Raw genomic sequence first — 6225 nt, forward strand, 5'->3', positions numbered from 1 at the left:
TCACACCAGGTTGTCTCAGGCTCCATGGAATATGAATGTGAACACTAAAACTTGTTTTAGCATCTATTGTTTCAAAAAAATTCTAGCCCTTTAAAACTTAATTGCTTCAGAAAGGTGGTGTGTGTCCTGCAGTGATTCAACAGCTTGCTCCGGAGTGTCTCCATGGATTTAGTATGTTTTAAAGGGGCAGGTCTGCAGATGAAGAAAAGAGAGATCTGCTTTCTGAACACCAAAACCGCTCCACCACACAAAACTTCTCTCCCCAAAACTAATTTTATTTCATCATATGCAGTGGCTGTCTGGGAGCAGGACAACAAGCAGAACTCCTTTTGGCAATAAAATCATATAATCGCAAAAAAAATGGGTTTTTCAGTTGAGTGCCTTGCTTTTATTCAGTTCTTTCTCCTTAAGAAAGACTCCTTCAGAGTCCTTCCAGTATATTCAGGATTCTTAAGGGCTACTCCGGTGCCCTGGGATTCATACTCAGGATGTCTCCTTCTCACAGTGCAATAGGCTCTCACTTTCAACCGTCAACACATCCCATTCCTCATAATCTGTGTCATGGGCTATACAAGCCTAACAGCAGTCTTCAGAAAAAGAAACAAAAAAACAAAAAAAAAAAAAAAAAAAAAAAAAAAAAATTAAGAAAATCCAACTGTTCCACATCTGCACTGTTCTCAGCCAGACTGAAAATGTGTTCTGAGTAAGTGATGGAAACAGGTCAGTGTAAATACTTGGCAACAACAGACATGGCAGTGTCCCGCTTTTTATTTCAAAAGCTAGCTCACAGCCTCTGTAATGGAAAAAATCTCTGAGGACAAGGTGATTTGCTCCAGATAGACATTCAGCATGCCTGTTTTGATGTACAGCACTAGAAATCTTTTATTATGTAAACACACCTCCCCAGAGGTAGGATTTATATTTCTTCATTTATTTGACGATCAGTAAGGTCAAATATACTGAATTTCTTCAAGTGACATTAGAACTAATGTCCTACCATTAGCATTTTGAGCTGCTGTCACTGAAGTCAAGCATTTCAACAGTGCAGTTATTTCTCTCTTCCCCACCCCTTCTCTTTCAGGACGCTCTCAAAAAAATTACATCAAGCAAAGTTATCAGTGTGATTACCTTTGATTTGTACTTGAAAGGAACCTAGTTTATTTTTCACACATAAAACCTACTTAGCTTGTTTAAGCGCTCAGGACAAAGACAGCAAAAACAGATAGAGGCATTTTACTTTTAGAAGCAGCCCTTAACAATGTATAACTTCATGGTAGTAGAGGGATATGGTTCCAATTCTAACCTGGATCAGACTCTAAATATTCTGACATGGATCAAGCAGAATTGCCAAAATATTCTTCCCTTTCAAAACATTCCATTGGCTCTGGCCTCATTAGGCAGTTTAAACGCTATTTCATTTTAAAAAATTTAAAATACAATGTTAGAAGGTTACATTGAAATAGCGAAAAGATGTGGAACAGTACTACAATGGCCCTTTAATTATTCTACTTTTGCACTCTTTGCAGTACCGTAGCATTAACTGTCAGATTAAAATTAGTCATTGCCCAAATGAATAGCTGTTACATTTACTATGTTAATTTTTACCAGTTGTTCTGGAATTACTGAAATTGCTCTTCACTTATGTGGCAGGTTAAGGCAGCTTGCTGTAAACACCACTATGAGAAATGCTTTAAGAACCACAGTTGTCCCTGCTTTAGAGTAGGGCTGGACCAAGTGATTTTCAGAGATCTCTTTCAACCAGAATTACAGTAGAACATCCTCAAATGTCTTTTTCCACTTTTTCAAATTAATTTCCCAAGCATTTTCTTGCTTGTGTTGACAAATACATTAGATCACACCACATACAGTTTCTACTGGCCACACAAGTTGCTCAGTCAACATTTTTAATCAACTCTATGGCAGAATTCAGCATTTAGCATCACCACAGTTCTTCCACTGTCACAATTTACCTTTGTGTTTTCTTACTAAAGCAAGCCATTTAAATGCTATTTAAAATTTTAAATAAATAAAGAGGCAAGCACATTTATACTTCCTTTAAACAACAAAAGTGTTACCAGAGTGTTCTGGAGTAATAATACAATTTACGTAAGTACCATTTTACCCACACTTTTGTCCACTTCCCTGTAACAAGTTTTTCAGTTACCAATTTCTCATTTGCCTTTTTCCAGAGCAAAGAAGGAAAAAGGACCTTAACTAAGGCCAATACCACCATGAACCCATCATATTTCTAATCTCCTGCTTTCCTCTTCCACATGAAGGGACATTCAGCACAGTCTTCGCCTCACTATCTCAGTGTTCCATAGTTCTTGGGATTAAATCCTAAATTCACCTGTGTTTACCATTTACCTCAGTGAGAATAGCAGTGCCACACTGCAGTGATTTAGACCAAAGAATGTAAGTAAAAAGGCAGAGGTAAATGGAAACCAAAAGAAATTATTTACTGGTGGCAGATTCCCCTACTCACACACCTACAGGTAAATTGCTCATGTAACTATACCAATGCTCTGAAGACACCACACTATTAGATAATTAGAAAGAAGATCTTCTTATAGACTCTAACTTCTTTTTTTTCTTTAAAGAAAACCAGGGTAAGGGTAAGTAGATTATTAATCAGCTTTCACTGTGGAATCCTACAAGATATTATTAAAAATATTATGCACATTATAATAGTAAATAACACAGAAAATAAATAGCAAAATGACAAAACAACATATCTATTTTAAAACAAATCTACTTCAGCTAAACAGTGAAAGCATGAGCTGAACTTGACAATTACTAACAAACAAACAGAAGACCACGGTACAAGCTCAAGGCACACTTGCTGAGAAAGCACCGGGGTACACCACAGAGAAAATAATTTCACATTACACATTCATATAATTCTTCATATCTGCAGCTCACCAAACTCAGAGACATTGCAAAGTCTCAAACGTATCTTTCAACTAGACCACAGTGCCCATCCTTAGGTTTACCTAAGTACCCAAAGAGTTCAACTACCAGAGGAATAAGGCATTTCTCTGACTTATTTTAGTCAGAACTCTTCATGCCACATTTGCAAATTGTACCAATCACCTTGACAAGCAGTAGAACTTATGTTTCCTTGAAGGGCTTGTAGCTCAGCACATCAAGCTAATCCCGTAACTACATAATACTCAGTCACAACAAAAGTCAATTCCATGTTGAGAGCTCATAAATGCACAGATAGTAAATGAACAGATTAAAAGTCAACAAAAAAAAGAGACCTCAAAATTTCACCCTTTTTGTAATAATGCAGGTTAAAAAGAAAAAGGCAAACAACAATTCTTAGCTTTATTATACTTTACTTTAAATGGCTACTATGCCAACTTAAAAAAAAAAAAAAAATCACTAGAGTAGCGTAGGCCAGCAGTACCAATTCATCTAGTTAAATGACACCAAGATATGCTGTTCATACCACTAATGAGGATTAGCGTGCTGATGGTATTCTAAAGATAGCATTGTTAAAGAAGCCAAATATACCTCAGGAATCAAGCTCAATATATAATGCCAATCTATGCCCATCAATTAGGATGATACATAGACTGCTAAAAATATACAAATCCATAACAACCATTGGTCCTCTGAACCCAGTCCAGCTCTCTAAACCTACAGGCTATGGATAGAGGGTGATAGAGGTGGCCTGTAAAGTCCAACAGTATTTGTAGTCAGCAGTACTCAGCACAGCCTGTCAGGAGCACTGTGCTCTTCCATTATCTAGTACCTCCGTAAGACACTTCGATCTACAGAACAGCTATAGATAGAAACTGTATTACTAGTTTTTCAAAGGGGATGCTTTCATGTAATTTATAATTCATAACTGCAAAACAAATATATCAACTGTCTAACCCAGCCTTTACAAGAGAAGGAAGCTCTTCACATTTGAGAAGTTGTCTTCGTAAGGGACACAACTTGATAAGTTTCATGTCAAAGGTAAAGGAGATAGAGAGGCAGAAGAAATGAGAGGGAGAAAAAGATTAAGGACTCAATCAAGCAAAACAACTTGGGGGGAAAATAAAGAGCCATCAAAATCATACAGTCTTCCAGTCATTATACATGCAGAGAAAATAAATTGTGTTTGTAGATATCTGGTTGATTTAGTTTGTTAGTAATGTGGCTACCACTGATGGCAAACAGTAAATATGGGAAGTGAGCTGTTAAAAAAAGCTCCATCACAATTGCTACCAGTGTTGTTCTTCCCTCCAAAAGCCAAAGTGACCAGTTCTAGTGACAACAGTATTAAAACAGATAGAAGTCATGAGACACAGGTGAGTAGTAATACCTGGAGTGCTTTCGTTGCTGGCACATGAGGAATTCCCTTCTGGTTTCCATGAATCCCGATGCTGCAGCAACCTTGACAACAGGTCACAAGTGACTGCAAATCAGTTGATTCTCCAGATCCCTTTTCATTCTTGCAGGATTTGAGTAGAGATACCAGGTCTATCTCTAGGATATCCACTTCCTCTGACAGACTGCAATAACTAACTTTGATCTGCCAACCTCGTCTGCAGAATAGAAGCACCTTTGACAATTTCTGTGCTCTCACGGGGGAAAAAAAAAAAAAAAAAAAAAAAAAAAAAGGCAAAGCATCCAAATATACTTAGTGTTTTTCTCCTTTTCTAGCCCCACAAACACAGACAGCCCTGAAGAAATTGTTCCACAAGGAATAATGAATAACATGGTTCAAAGAAAACTAAATCAAGAAATTTGGTAACTGATCACTATCTTTAGCTGGCCACACAGTCAGTTCCACCACTTCGGGATGAAATATTACAGCACCTGTCGGTGAAAAAACAGCATCACAACCATTCTTCATGAGCACATCCAGAACAGTTATGCCCAAACCTATCAAGATTTAGGGTGATTTATTGTTCTAGACACATACTTTGGACAGCTATTAAGTATTTTAAGCATATCCTATTTTGCTCTACTCCTAGGGTTTTCTTTTCTTATTTTCAGTGTGATTCTCTAACTATCACTTCATATTTAAGCTTCATATTTATCTGATGTCCCCAAATATACTGCACATCTTGCAATCTCTTGTTATAATGACAACAAAAGCAAAAAGCTTGATCTTTGTGTCTTCAGGGATCTGTAAAGCCAGGACTAGACTTTATCCAAGCCAGTTGTAAGAATCCCAATACAAACCTGGGAAAGAGTAGCCAGTCCAAATCAAATAAAGTTCTAGCAAGACTAACAGTGAAGTGCAGGACCAGGTAAAAGGGTGTAAGTAAAAAAAGAGACTGAAGAGAATGACCTTTCCCCAATATATCCCAGTGTCTTCAATGTTTCCAGAAGTACCCAATACACTTCTTCAGAGTCACAACACCTAATAGTTACCAGTGTCTCTACCTTTTACTGATGTGTCAAATCTCTCTCAAAGAATCCTTCACATAGTCCCATGACAAGAAGCTTCACAACAAAGTCACACACTGTCTTGCAAAACCAATCCCTTCTGTTGTCGTTTCAGCCTGTTGCCCAATAATTCTACATGTAACCTCTACAAAGCTTTCATGGCCAAAACTAGAGGCTTACATGCTAAAATACGTTTTTGGCAAAAAGTAATTGCAAACTCAAGGTATAGATTTGCTTTAATACATCTGTATTTCCAAATCATTAAGATACTTTATATTTCCAAGATATTTTTACACGTACAGAACATCGGTAAGTACAGTTCTGGAAAATCCAGATAAATCCAAATGCCTTATGAAGTGATAAACAGTAGATGCAATACCTGAAACAGTTGTATATTTCAAATTGGTCAAAATCTTTCCTATGACAAGTACTTATTCAACACATTAAGATTATGCAGCCGGGCACATTTGCAAAAGCTCTAAAGAACAATGTGCATTGCTCCCAGTGTATTGTGTAATGAACTGAGATTTCAAACGTTTATGTCACCTTTGGGTGAGCAGCTAATAGATTAATATTGTGGCCATGAGTCAGCTCTTTCCAAGAACTTAAAAATATAGTTTAGTTAACTCTGTTCCAAATATTGATCAACACTAATGTCTCACATGCATGAACAATACAGATAAAAGGAAGTTTAAATCTATTTATCTGCAAACATTATGTATAATTTATTCAATAACATATTAAGCATATGAGTCTCCATTCCAAAGTAACACTCTCACATACATTGCACCAAAACCCTAATTCAATGTTTCCCGTATTCTGTTTTTGTGACAG

The sequence above is a fragment of the Athene cunicularia genome (genome assembly GCF_003259725.1).
Source record: "Athene cunicularia isolate RWA chromosome 4 unlocalized genomic scaffold, athCun1 chr4_part2, whole genome shotgun sequence".
Classification (NCBI taxonomy): domain Eukaryota; kingdom Metazoa; phylum Chordata; class Aves; order Strigiformes; family Strigidae; genus Athene; species Athene cunicularia.